Consider the following 14,034-nt stretch of genomic DNA (forward strand, 5'->3'; position numbering starts at 1 on the left):
GAACTAAGTGCTCTGCAATTGTAAAGAATATTCTAAGTGAGCATTTTGAAGAAGATCTAATTGCAGACATTGGAGATGAAAATTTCAGCTTGCTAATAGACGAATCGAATGATATCACAGTGAATAAGATTTTAGGAATGGCCATCATTTATTATAGCAAGAAATTCAACAAAATTATTCATACATTTCTGAGCATGGTGGATTGAGAAAAGTGTGATGCTAGTGGTATTGTGGCTGCACTGAAAAAAAAGCTCTTGACCAAGAAACTGGACATTAAAAATCTCATTGCAATTGGTACAGAATGGCAGTGTTATGGTTGGTGTCAATAATGGCGTTTATGAACAACTGAAGGCATATATTCCCTCCTTAATTTTAATTAGATGTGTATGCCATTCATTACAACTGGCAATGTCTCACACTTGTGCAGAAGCTCTCCCAAGAACGTATAAGTAAAAAGTGGTTTTCACATTCTTCTTCAAGACGAGCAGCATACAAAGAGCTGTATCAAACTATCAACGAAAGTGATGCTCCTCTGAAAATTGTAAGCAATTGTGCAACAAGGTGGCTCACCATTGAACCTGCAGTAGACAGAATTTTCAGCCAGTGGTTGGAATTAAAAACTCACTTCGAAGTTGTGAGTGTGACTGAGAAATGTTACAAAGCTCAAATTTTGTGGGAGATGTACAAAGATGAAAGGAATCTGTTGTACCATTTATTTTTGCATCCTGTTCTAGTTCAAGTTCAGCAAGTTAATAAAATTTTCGAATCTAATGGTGCGGAGAAGATGAGATTATTTGAAGACCTTTCTCGCTTGATTCACTCTATTGCTAATATGTTAGTGCTACCATCATCCGCAGTCAACCCTTTAGAGTCAGAGATTGAAGACTATTTGGATCCCAATCCAAATCTTGGTTACAGATTTGAAAGAAAAATTTCAGAGTGATGATACAAAAGAAAATAACTCAAAATGATGAGCAAAGTCTTAGAAGTAGAGCAAGACAGGTTCTTCTTGGTCTCTTCAAACAGCTTAAGCAAAGGTTGCCTGAAAACTTAAATATTTTAAGAATGATGTCTTCTTTTTCTGTTGACAATACCCTAAAACATAAAAAGAATCTGTTACCTTCCATCTTAGAAATAATGCTGAAAACAGAAAAAGATGTTGCTGCTGCTGAAACTTCCACTTAAATAAATGGACAAATATAGAAAACACTGAGCTATTCTGGACTGAAGTAAGAGAATATATGCATCTGGAATGAATCCATTTAAAGAAATTGCTCAGTGTGCAATAAATTTATTAATATTGCCAAATTCTAATGCAGAAATTGAACGAATTTTTATTTCTATGAATGTAGTTAAAATTAAATTAAGAAACAAGATGGAATTGCCAATGCTGACAGCTATTTTGTCAGTCAAGTATGGCCTCAGGCGTAACAACAAGTGCTGTACAGACTATCATTTACCAGCATCTACACTGAGTAATATTGGAACGATGGCCACATATAATAAAGCTGAAAATCTAAGTGAAAACATAGGTGAATTAAGCACAGAAGACCATATGGAAGATGTATTTAGCCACTTATATGCAAGTATCACTTCAACTTGAATAAAGTAAGTAACTTAAAGTATCAGCTACTACTTTTAAAATTTTAGCTTCAAATTTTTATTTTTAACATCTTTTTAGCTCTTTTTTTTTTTTTTTAGATTTAGCTGTTTTTAGTCATTTTCATTTGGCAACACTACATATGATCTGCTCTTCTGATTATCTTCTATTAGATGAAATAAATAAAATTAAAGAATCTGATGTGTAATGGATATAACAAAACTACCATTCAAAAAATTATTGATAAATAAACAGCATGGATTTTTCGCAAATTCAATCTATACACTCCCCTCAGATCAGCTCAGAAACTATCTTCCTTCTTATCATCTATAAAGGATACATTACAACCTCTTTCTTTACCAGGTGTCCATTAGATACCCTCCTCATGTCACCTTTGCTATTTTGGATAGGCTGGCCATTCTGCCTTGATTAGAATCGAAGAGCTAGTTCTTTGGAACAGACAAAACTTCCTCATTCCAGCAAGTTCAAATTCGATCATCCTTTTCATAACATGCGAAATGCTACAAAATCATCTGAACTTCAACTGCTCAAATTGCATGCCAATCTCTAAGTTTTGGGAATTGATCACTATTAATTATTCATAATTTTTATTTAATAATTATTTAAATTTTTTTCATCTATGCAACTTTTACAAATGTTCCTTTTAACTCTAGTAGTGCAATCATATACTTCAGCTGTGACCGAGACATGAACTAGTATACACATGATTTTTATAAATCATTGTGATTCATGTTTTGAATGTAGTTAACAGTATTGTCTCCCTGATGTCCATGTAACATTGGATGAAATATAATGAAGTTTTTGAATAAAATTATATACATTTTTTGTTGCACGTGTAAGCCATGAAAATTTTTTTAAATAAGTCTAGCACACATGTTCCATTAATGCTATTTCTTTATGATCTCACTTCTTGGATATTTGGACTGCCGTAATAAAGCTCAGAAAGAAATAATCAAACAGATCTGAATGATAACTAAGAACTTGGTAAGAAAACTAACTTTTCATCTGTCTCATAAGTTTCCAGTGACTTCAGATTTTCATAGGACCTGTAATGCCTCAAGTACCCTCAAATGAGGTTTCATAACATGTTAGTTGCATGATTGTTGGCATTCTCAAATTTAGTCCATTAAGTTATATATGCATAAGAAATAAATTGAAATCCTTTGTCACCATCTGATTGCATAATTAACATTTCAGTAAAATTAATAAATTTTAAATGTCAATGTGGAAACAAATTTTTATTTAAACTATTCATTTGTGATCTTTACAGCAATCATTATAAATTTTTTACACTTGCCAGAGAGAAATGCAATATAGTTCAAATCATGAACTTTCTGGAGAACCAGTAATTATGGATGAAATTGTTTAAAATTTGTTAATTATAAAGATAAACAGAGAAATGCAAAGCAGGAAAACCTCAAGTACCAGCACATAGCATTTGGTAGCACAACGGTATCAGAGAGTATGCAAATTGCATTCAACAGAGTTCAATTGTGTTAGGTGTGCTACATATATTACAGATTGTGAGAGAGAGAGAGAGAGAAATTTAAAGCAAGCTACAATAAACATCCTATGATAAACCCAATGACAAGTGGAATGACTTCAGAGACTTCTACTTTCCACAGACTGCTGTTTCCACTCACCTGATCCAAATACTTGTTCTAATCAAGCTATGGAAATAATCCAAGTTGGAATTGAGGCCTTCATTCTTCCCCACTTCATTCAAAATTCCCACCCAGTATCCAAGCCTAAAGAAAAAAAAGTATCTAATTTCAGCTTCGTTCTCAGTCTTTGTTGAAGTCTGTACATTTGCAAAACAACCATTAACAAGAAGATATATATACTGCTTGATAAATTACAAAGAATAAATATACTTAATATTTTACTACATGCAATACTGAATATACACAAACATAATAAAATAAAAATAAATGAAAAAATGTCTGAAAAAAAATATATAAACCAAAGAGTAAGATAGGGATGTCCTCTATCTCCAACACTTTTTGATATTTATATTAATGAAATATTAATACAGTAGAACACCTTAAGGAGGTCTAGGTATAAAAATTTCCCAGAATAACAAAATAAATACTATTATTTGCAGATGATCGGGTAATAATATCAGATAAGGAAGACAATTTACAAACATCAATATATCATTTAAACATTATAGCAGAACAGTTTTGGAATGAAAATATCCATAGATAAAACTAAAACAATAGCATTTTGTGGACAAACTCCAGTTAGAAATAAAATAGTTATTAATAATAAAATAATATAACAGATAAATACTTTCAATTATCTTGGATGTGAAATATCATATGAAGAAGGAAAAAGACAAAAGATATAAAAAGACATAAAATTAAACACTTAAAAATTTTTTTACAGATTACAGGTCTGGTAAATACAACACTGAATCCAATATTGTACAAAAAGAAACACACTTGAAAATATACTTCAGCAGTACCCACATTATTATATGGCAGAAAAATTTGGGCAATAAATAAAAAAGATAAACAAAGAATAAAAGCAAGTGAAATAAGATTCATGAGAAGAACTGCAAAATACACATTATTAGACAAAAAAGAATGAAGATATTTTACAAGTACTAAAAATAAAATCAACAGAAGAAAAACTAAATTGTATAGAACATGTAAATTGAATGGCTAACACCCGATATCCTAAAAAATTAACAAATATAAACCAACTAGAAAGAGAAGGTTGGGTAGACTTTAAAAGAGGATATTAGATGGATAATGAGACTGAACAGACCCATATGGTCTATATCCATAATTAGCATTATGATGATGATGACCATTAACAAATTAAATCTAAAAGAGCTAGAAATGAGCTTTAAGCTAAAAGGAGCTTAGACTAATAGGATACAAGTTATCTATCCTATCCCAATGGCTTTAACAGGCCTTTAAGGCCCACAACCTTCCAAGCATGCTTGGATTTCGTAACCGAAATACGAGGATAGAATGGTCACGCCTATGCCTCAAGGTATTCTTGGCTGTATCCGTGTGTGTTCACTGGGCCGGTTTGCCTGCTTGCGGGATGAAAAACACCAGATAAACTGGCGGGAAAAACCCTACTGCCTGCGCCCAAGACCGGCTAACTTGGCTATGGCTGAGGAAGATCCTTCAGCTCCTCACGTCTCCGACGGGAATCGAACCTAGGACACTCCTTCCCCAGCCATATGGTTGCGAAGCGCAAAGCCACTAGGCTAACCGCGCGGACGATACAAGTTATCTGGTAACCTGAAAATGTCAAAGGAAACAACTTATGTCTATTTGTGCACCCATCTCTCTCTCACATACATCCCAGAAGAAACTGACCTTATGTCATTCTTCCCCACAACTCTAGCTCAGATCACCTAGCAAATTACCTCTCACTATATTAGAAAATATGCACAGTATGCTTTAAGTTGACCCAACATGTACCCTTTCAGTTTAAACCAGAAATACACATGATAATAAAATATGATTACATTTCATGCCAGCTGTGGCATTGCCCATTTAAACAAAGACACAGAGCTAACAATAATGGTAAGTGCCTGCTCAATTTTTGCTCAGGATATGAACTAGTCATTACTAATGCTATGTTCACATGACGATGTGCACAATTCACATTGAGAGAAAATACCAAAAATAAGAGAAAAGTCTCACTGACTATGTTATTGTTAATAGTGATATCTATATCTTCTTGCTGGTTCAGGATACAAAAGCATACAGAAGATAAGAAACAAAGTGATTATTACTGAAGTAGATAAAAATGAACATCATACTAAATAGAACAATATGTAAGAAAGTTTTTAAAAAAAGAGTGTTGAGGAATTTTTACTGGTGAAATGTAGACTCAACTATACAAATATTATTCATGAAAAAATGAAAAAACAGAAAACAAGATCCAGATTATAGTCTCACTGGCAAACTGAAGAAAACACTGATCAGCTTGGGAGATGGGAGGCATGTGGTGAAATTGTCTCAAGGAACAGAAACTGAAAGTGATTAAGAACATTGTGATAGACACAAAAAATTAAAGAAGCAGTCCTGGAAAAAAAGAATAAAGCATACCAAAGGTTCCTATCAAATAACTATAAACTGTGTGTTTGTTTAAGGCATCTGCCAAAAAAATTTGACAAATGCCTTAAAAGAATACCTTAAAACACACATATACATATTATCATCATCATGGGAATCTTCATAGTGTCAAAAGACACATTGCAGGAGACCCACACTAACTGTTATTCACACAATAACTGTCATATCTCTCCTTAAACTTATTTGCCACTGGAGCACTCAGCTGTGCTCCAGTGGCAAATCCATTCCAGTTATCCATAACTCTCCAAGCAAAGAACCTAGTCTGAACATCCTTACTAACCACGCTCTTACACAACTTCCAGAGTGATCCCCTTATTCTTCCTCTACTCTTCAAGTATTGAAAAATTTCCTGTGTCAATCTTATAGTAACTTATAAGTTTCTATCATATCCCCTCTCCTCCACCTGTCAACTAAACTCTGCAACCTACATGCCCTCAATCTATGCTCATAGGGAGCATTCCACAGACCTGTCACCAGATAGTTCACTTATCTCTGAATCCTCTCCACCCCCTCCTAATCCCCAAGAAACCCAGGCATTTTGCAGTATGTCCTCTGAACTTCAAATCTCTGCCCAAAATCTCCCTAAGATCCCTAGCTTCATCAATTTCCTTTAATCCAGTACCATCAAAATGAAGTATGTAGTCTTTTCATCTCGTGTAATACCTTACCTTTTTGTTAAACTAAAATGACAATCATTGTTATATGCTCACACTACCAATTTATTTAAATCATCCTGCAGGATATTTACATTACCTTTATCAATCACTACCCTCCCCAGTTTTGCATCATCATCAGTAAACAAATGAATATACCAATTAAATCTTCCCTTATAACAATAATATACAAATTAAATAATGGCCCTAGTACCATCAGGTATCTTGAACTCAAGATACCTGATGCTGGACCAAGCCTTACTTGACATAATATACACCTGTTATCTGTAGACTGGTTCCTCCTCTTCTTTTTCTCTCCTTTTCTTCTTGCTCCTTCCTCCCAATGATATTAGAGTATCCGTGAGCAAGGGGTGTATCATTCCTGTTGTGCTGAACTTTCTTCTTCACTGAAGAAGAAAGTTCAAGGAAGGATAACACCAACCCTGCCCCCCTCAAATGATGGATAACAAGTATAAGGCCATAGAACCAAAAGCTACAAAAGGCATAAAAAGAATGAATGTGACTATCCTACTCCTTTGATAAACCATGTTGTTCACAGACATCCCTTATATCAAAATCAACTGCAACCAGTGCATTAGATCTCCATAACATCCTCCTTCTGTTGAGCAAAGATAACCTGGTCACCTTCAATGTCGCCAAAATGAAATCTTGCTTTTTCTCTCGTAAAAGAGGATCTCAGCTCAACTTCTCTTAATTGTCAGTAACACATACACACACCAGACAAGATGAGTTACTGCTTCCTGGACTGACATTTACCTCCAGCCTCTCCTGGCACAAACACATCAATAGCTTCCTCAGCCTCTCAAAAACTAGGCATTCGCTTCCATCCAAGAATGCTAATTTACACTCACCCAGCTACTAACCTTATATAAATTCCAAAAAGCCCATCCTTAGAATACTGTTCACACATGTGGAGTGGTGCACTTAAAAACTCTTTAAAAATTCTTGATGCTGTCCAAAGGAGAGAAATTTCGCTCATAGATTACTCTTCCCTCATAGACTCACTTCAACCTCTATTTTGCAGACAATGTTTTAGATTTGTCTCCTCTACAGGTACTTCCACAGTCACTACTCCAGAGAATTGGTAAACATTACTCCTCCATTTGCTGTTGGGATTGTTAAAACAAGAGCAACAGCTGTCCAACATCCCTTTTCATTACAACTGCAAACATATCACCTTGTTCTCATCCATTCATCCCCAACCCTCTCACTGGTTTCGTTATGTTGATGATGTCTTTGCTGTTTGGCCTCATTCTGAAAATAAACTTACCATTTTCCTACAACAGATCAATAACCTTCACCCACACATTCAATTCACCATGGAAAACGATCAACCAGTGTTTATCGAAAACCTACCTTTACTGGCAGATACATTCATCAAAAGTCTGCTCATGACACCTCTCAAAAAAACTGGTGTTATCAAGTCTTTAATTAATAGAGCACATAAGGTGTGCTCCTCTCCCCTCAAGCTTATAACAAGAACTTCTCACTATCAAAACATTAATGGAATTTAATGGTTACAACCCTAATCAAATCCAGCAAATAATTGACTCCTATGTTCCAACACCTCAGGATTCTTCAACAGACTGCAGGGGTTCCAATCCCTTACATTTCTGGCATCTCAGAACCAATTGGTAGAATTTTGAAGAAGTATCATCTCATTCCCATATATTTTCCCATCAACAAAATTTCTCATCTGTTGCCATCTACAAAAGACAAACTTCACCTCTATCATTAGCTGTGTTCACTAGATACCTTGTGAATGTAATCTAACATACTTTGAGGCAAACAGGCCATTCTGTGGAAAAAAAGAATTAATGAACATCAATATTAATCAAATACATGAAACCTCAAAAGTCTGATATGGCACAACATAGTATTGACACTAAACACAGTATCCAGTGAGATAAAGCTCGTCTTCTCCATAGAAGCAAGTTTAAATATGAATGCTTCAAAGAAAGTTGTGAAGCCCCTGTACACAGGACAAATCCGAATCAGAACGATTGTCACTCTCTTCCAAACGTTTGGGAGATTCTTATCTTATGTAACCATCAAAAATAGTTTTTAATAATATTATTTATTAATATCTAGCATACGGCAGCAGTTTTTAATTGGTAAAGCACTGACTGCTGTGTATTACCATTCCTTTGATTTGCTTGTTTCTACACACTGATGATGATGATGTACTTATTTTCAGTACAAAATATCTGTACTTTCATTTAATTAAAGTTAATTACTGTGGTTATCGTGTAATTTATTATTTATAGTCATGCCACAGATACCTTTAAAAATCAGAAATATTGAAGTTTAAAAAAAAGAAAATTTTTAAAAAATAAAAATAAATATTAGAAATATTGAAGTATTGGATAGTATGAATAGTGGAAAGACACCAGGTTAAGATAAGATAAAAGCTCTGAAAGTAGGTGGTGAACCAGTGATGACTATTGTTATATATATCTTGTTATGTATATGTTTACCCTATATTATATCGTGTTCCACCTCCAAATAGCCCTCCTTCTAATCTACTGCCGTGCCCTTAAAATATTAATTCAGATTTATCTCCTCTTCGGATATTGGCAAAATTTATATTATGCTGTGCCAGCCAACATCCTATAACAGAAGAGACTCTTGTTCAGGGAAATAATTCTAAATTTAAAAGGGATACACACAATAATTAATCTCACGCTAGCACTGTGCAGATTCAGTTATTAGTCGTGACTTGAATCTCACTTAAGCACTTATATCTAAATTCCTTCCTGCCAAAAGGTTCGATTTCATAAGTGGTGGTTTGAATTCGTAATCAGGCATAAACTCAGGTATAAGGTACAAAACATGTTTATTGGAAAGACATAAAACATTTACAGTTCAGAAATTTCAATTATTCAATGGATCAAAATTTACTCTAAGTTAAGGTTCATACTAAATCACAATGAATCTGAGTATGCTAAATTCTTCAATTACGAAAGGATAAGATTAAGTGTAAGCATAATACTACTAGGATATAATTCCTTTCACAAGTCATTCACAGAACACGCATTGAACACTTTCATTAATACTCTCGTAATATCTATCTTACTTCTAAATTTCATCAAGCAAGCCTAGCCATTCACAATTAAAACACTGCCTATCAACAATTCTTGTTTGTTCCACAGGATCTAAATTAATTCAATCAATTTCTCACTTAAACGTCCTCTACTAGTGTCCTTTAGTTTACAGTACACACTAATTTCTTATTCTTCTAAGCAATTTTTAACATAGAATGAAAATCTTTACATTACAGGATCCTTTCAGATTTCATGCCGCCATCTCATGTAGATCTGGGTTACCTTAATGTATATTCTTTGGCTGTCTTTGCACCTGGCGATGCACTACGCTTTTCTTTTAATAGTTTCTGACTGTGGCATGCTGTCTACCACTCCGCAGGAAGGAAACTTTCTCCAATGGGACATTCTGCTAAGGCTTGATTCTGCATAGGCCGTCATATCGCGATCAGCTCTGCTTGGAAATCTTCAAGCATTCTCAAGAAAAGAACCCGCCGTCCGTCATCACCATAGTCGATCCACCCCTCTCTCACAAACCCCCCAACAAACCTCCTAAAACTCGAATCCAGGAACCAAAGAAGAAAGCCCCTGTAAAAATGGTGTGCTTCATCTTTTATTCACCCTTTTTGAGCGCCCTCTATTCGGTGTGGTTTTCACCCACGAACCCCATCGTTCATGCCCCTTGGGTGATCCTACACTCTCCCTAATCTGTTAGGTTACATTATTCCAGGTAGCCGTTCTGACATCATTTTCGGCGTAGGTATAGCCTCCATCACTACGCTCGACTCGTACAGATTATATGCGATTATTCCGGATTACTACTTATAATTTTTCTCAGAATTTCGAAATGTACTAGACAGCTTAATGGGAATTACAAATAACTTAACAATTCCCTTACGCAATTCTTACTATTTTTACACAAAATTCTCTGCTTCTCATTTCAGTTATGCAGGAATAACTCTCACTATATGGTACACATGGACTACACATTATTACATAACATAAAATAATACTTCATAATTATTAGCTGAAATGCAGATATCTCCTTAATTAGTAATATTTATCATGTTAAATCCTGAATAAAGAATTTACTTGTAAAGCTCTCCATTCAGGATCTAACACTATGTTAAGTATAATTCATACCTCCTGCTTAAGACAGAAGAGAATACCAAAGAGTTGGAATAACACCATCTTTGTTCTAGTTTTTAAAAGAAAAACAGAGAAGATATTAAAAATTACTGCAATATCAGTCTCCTTTAAACAATATACAATTTTTTTTTACCAAAACGTAAACAAAATACAAAACAAACTAGATTTTTGCCGACCTCCCAGGATTCAGAAAAAAAAACTACACCGCTATTGGTCACACACACATGTAATAAGACAAATCACTGAAATGACAAATGAATACCAAAAACCCTTAGGTCTGGCATTTATTGATTTTGAAAGGCATTTGATTCAATCTCAATGCTAACTATTTTAGAAGCTCAAAAAAAATCAAGGAATTGAAAAAAAAAAAAAATCTTATATATATATATATATATTCAGCTGCACCTATAAAAGGAGGAACATATATGAAATTTTGTATAAAAAGAGAATTAGGCAGGGAGATGTCATTTCATCTCATTTACAGCAGCCCCAGAAGAAAATTTTAAAAATATGGATTGGAAAAATTAGGAAATAACTAAATCACCTACAATTTGCTGATGACATTGTTTATTCTTTTAGGAAACGCTGAAAAACTACAAATGTTCAGTGAATTGATTGCAGAAAATAAAAAAGAAAGGATTAAACAAAGCCAAAGCAAAAATGTATAATAAATATGTTACCAAAAAGTCAGCAGATATGAAACACTGAGAAACTGGATGATGGCAGCAAGATGGCATAAGTAGCTAAATAACATGAATGACTCCAAATACATTACCATTAGGTGACATGCTTCCAACATAATTCTGATACAGTTGGCAGGTGTTTTCAAGAATGGGTATCAAAATGTTTTTTTTATGCAGCTTGATGCCTTCACTATTCTTGAGCAATCTCAAAATATACAATATATTAATTATGCAAAAAACCAACATTATTCAGAAACACTAACCTTCTTACATATTAAGTCCAGAAGGTTGTTTCTACAAAGACAACAACTCTGAAAAAAACAAAACTATATTGTAATATATATAATGTATCTCAACATTTAATGAAGTTACAAGTTATGCACAGTGACTACTATTGCAGATACCAAAACATTTAAAATAAATGTTATAAATTTATACAAAATAAAAAAAATTAATAACTATAGGATTAAGTCAAGGCTAGAAAGTCAATGAGCATGGCAAAGGAAGAAAAGGTGAAGTATGAGAGGAGACTGGCTGGTGTCAGGCCAAGGATAACTCGAGGAATTCTTCTGCTATATGGCAAGCAAGAGGAAGAATAATTATGGTATGTTGACACTGGTGAATAGTCATGCCAGCAGAGCAACTGTTGCAAAGAAGAATATAGTAGAAATATTAAATGAGCACTTCATCAGTATATCATACTAGTGTAAATGATGCTGTGCAATTTGTAGAAAGGAGGAAAGATTCAGAGAATTGGAAGTGAAAGAATCAGGTGTTGATTGCATTAGATTTTAGGAATGTGCAAAACAGTTAGCAATGCCCTTGACCCCCATTATTTAATGAAAGTCTTGCAGTGGGTAAAGTTCCTAAGGACTGGGAAAAAAAAAAGGCAAAATAGTACCACTCCACAAGCATGGTTCTAGGATAGATTAAGTTTCTAATTATAGACCAGTCTGTATTATTACAGTTAAGTCAAAGTGTTGAAAAGATTGGTTAGTAATAGAATACAGGACTAAATTAATGGACAGGATTCTTTATAATGGTCAGCATGGATTTGTGAATGGTAGATTTTGTTTTAGCAATTTACTTGCATTTTATGATAAAGTAATGAAAGTGTTAGATAAAGGAGAATCAGATACAGTGATATTCATGAACTTTATAGCATTTGATAGACTACCACATCATAAATTGGTGTACAAACTGCAGAGAATGGGCACAGATAGTATACTGGATAGATGCATCAGAGACTACTCTCTGAATCATACCAGCAAGTTGTGTATGATGGAGCAGTATCTCAAAAATGGTAAAGCAATCAGTGATGTCCCAGAGACCCATTCTTGGGCCCGTGCTGTTTAACGTGTTAGTAAATATTTCACATAGATTAACTGGGATTCTTCACCTGGTTTCTTAATTCTTCAGAAACCAGCTGAAGAATTATAGAGGAGAATTATAAGGATCACTGTTGAAGTTAATTCCCTTCAGGAAGATCTGAATATACTTTTTAGCTTGGACAAATGAGTGGAGTTATAGTTATTGCCAGGTATTGAATTTTGGAATGCAGAGATATAAGGCTCTGTACTGCATTGATAGCACTATACAGCAGGAAGTCAATGGGATCAAGATCTGAGAGTAATGGTTGACAGCAGACTGCTGAAGTTTAGATGGCATGTTGGAAATGTCGCAAAGACTGCACATCATATTGCTGCTATAATAAAGAGTACACTGAGCTACAGGAATAAGGAGGCAGATGTGCCACAGTATAAAGCCCTGGTCAGACCATGCTTCAACTATCATGTTCAGATTTGGTCACCAGGTTTTCACTGTGATGTGGAAACACTGGAAAATAGTCCAAAGACGAATGACTAAAACAATATCAGGGCTCTGGAATGTTGACTGTTGAGAGAGGTTAAAAGGAATGTGAATTACTGAGGTGGAAGAGTAAAAGAGTAGAAGGCAAGAGGGATAGAACCAGAGACCATTCCTAGAAGTTGCATAAGAATGTTGTGAAGAGAGATGCGAGGAGTAGATTTTTTAAATGGAGAACTGTAGGTGAATGGAACACATTTAGATTTTATGACCAGAACACATTACCAGAAAATGTTATGTTAATGCAGGGAGTGATATTTTAAGATTCGGTATGATAAATATGTTGATGCACCTCCCACAATGAGTCAGCTGATTCTGTGGAAGGCATGATAATATTCAGAAACTGTATTCAATTTACAAAAACAGAATAAAAATTAAATAAGAACAAAAAAAAAAAAAAGGCATTTAAAATGATCATGTGATTACCAAACAACATAAGAGAAAAAAAAAAAAAAAGAAGCCTTTTTAGGAAAGAAATGTTGAAATTATGATCGGTTGCTATTTTTTTCTCTTATTTATTCACAAGTTTTACTCAGACTATTTGAAATGAAGCACCCAAGCAATTTTAAATTGCAGCGGCAAGAATGAACTGTTTAGCACTACATTCAAATTATTTCAACCAAATGACTGATTTGATAAGTGAAACAGGCAGGTAGACATTCTACTGTATGCACACAACACTGAATTATGATCAACCCTCATTCAGAATGAAACGCATTCAGTCCACCATACTATAAAAGTATGCTTAACTACATAGTAAAATTACTTATCTTTTTCTATACACAATTGCTCATATAAAAGAACAAGTAGTTGTATTAAACTTATGAAACAGGTATCAATCATGGAGTTTGAAAAGGACATGATGGTGTGACTCAAGTGTCAGGTGCTCTACTGGGT

This window comes from Typopeltis vanoorti, chromosome 13, assembly GCF_054136105.1.
Source record: "Typopeltis vanoorti isolate ZY-2024b chromosome 13, IOZ_Tvanoo_1.0, whole genome shotgun sequence".
In the NCBI taxonomy this organism is placed as follows: Eukaryota; Metazoa; Arthropoda; class Arachnida; order Uropygi; family Thelyphonidae; genus Typopeltis; species Typopeltis vanoorti.